At 33.2% G+C, this 933-nt stretch overlaps 1 non-coding gene across 1 annotated transcript; it reads right to left on the bottom strand.

The window, feature by feature from the left end:
• Positions 1–336: 336 nt before the first annotated feature.
• LOC145103631 (small nucleolar RNA R71) lies at positions 337–443 on the bottom strand. The gene has a single exon (XR_013706711.1). It is a non-coding gene; the product is annotated as a small nucleolar RNA R71 (small nucleolar RNA).
• Between the last annotated feature and the right edge of the window lie 490 nt (positions 444–933).

The raw sequence follows: 933 nt of genomic DNA, 5'->3' as shown, positions 1-933 counted from the left end.
AATTATTAAGTAATAAATATAATTTATACTTAATATATGAATCATATAATGTATTAATAAATTATTTATTTCAATTTCTAAATAATTTATTAATCATTTAATAAATTAATAAATCATCCTCTCTCTCCAAAAGTCATTCTATTCGGTTATTAGTTATGAGGGCAACCCAAAAAGGACTTTTCTCTTAATTGAAGAATATACGAATTTAGTTATTTTCTTAGACACCTTAATCCAACAAAAATTTGGCTGAAATCACTTGCACCTAGAACAATCACAACGTGGACGAATCTTCGCAATTCATTCATTGAATAGTTCATCCCTCCCTCGAAGATAGACAAACTCAGGAAGTGGAGAGAAAACTTCCAACAGAATGATGGTGAGTCCTTATATGAATCTTGGGAGAGATACAAGGGAGTGAAAAGGAATTTCCCTCAACACTATCTATATTTCCATCAAGAAGTGTCGATATTTTATGATGGTATAAACGTAAACACAAGGCAACTCCTTGATTCTCAAGGACCCATGATGAAGAAGGAGTCGGCTACAATCAAGGCATTAATTGAAGAATTTGCAAAACATTCAAGAAAATAACACAACCCTCGTGATAACATTACAAGTGGAAAAATGGGACGAGATAGAGGAACCGAAAATTCAACAGCTGTGATGGAGAAGCTAGATAGTATGGATATGAGGATCACCAGGATGAGTCAATCCATACATGCCATACAAGTGGGTTGTAACAATTGTAGTTGACTGCACTAGACAAAAGATTGTGACTTGGATCAGAATGGGGACCAAAAAGCACAAGTTTGTGATGAAGACTGGAGGAAGCCTAAGGGAATAGTTGCCATATGATGGGTAACACCCCGAATCCCAGGTATAAGTTTTAAAGTTATATATATATATATATATATATATATATATATATATATA

The sequence above is a fragment of the Lactuca serriola genome, chromosome 4 (genome assembly GCF_051521515.1).
Source record: "Lactuca serriola cultivar US96UC23 chromosome 4, Lser_US96UC23_V15, whole genome shotgun sequence".
NCBI classification, from domain to species: Eukaryota; Viridiplantae; Streptophyta; class Magnoliopsida; order Asterales; family Asteraceae; genus Lactuca; species Lactuca serriola.
Note: the sequence above shows the minus strand (reverse complement) of the source record. Positions and strands in the feature narration are given on the sequence as shown.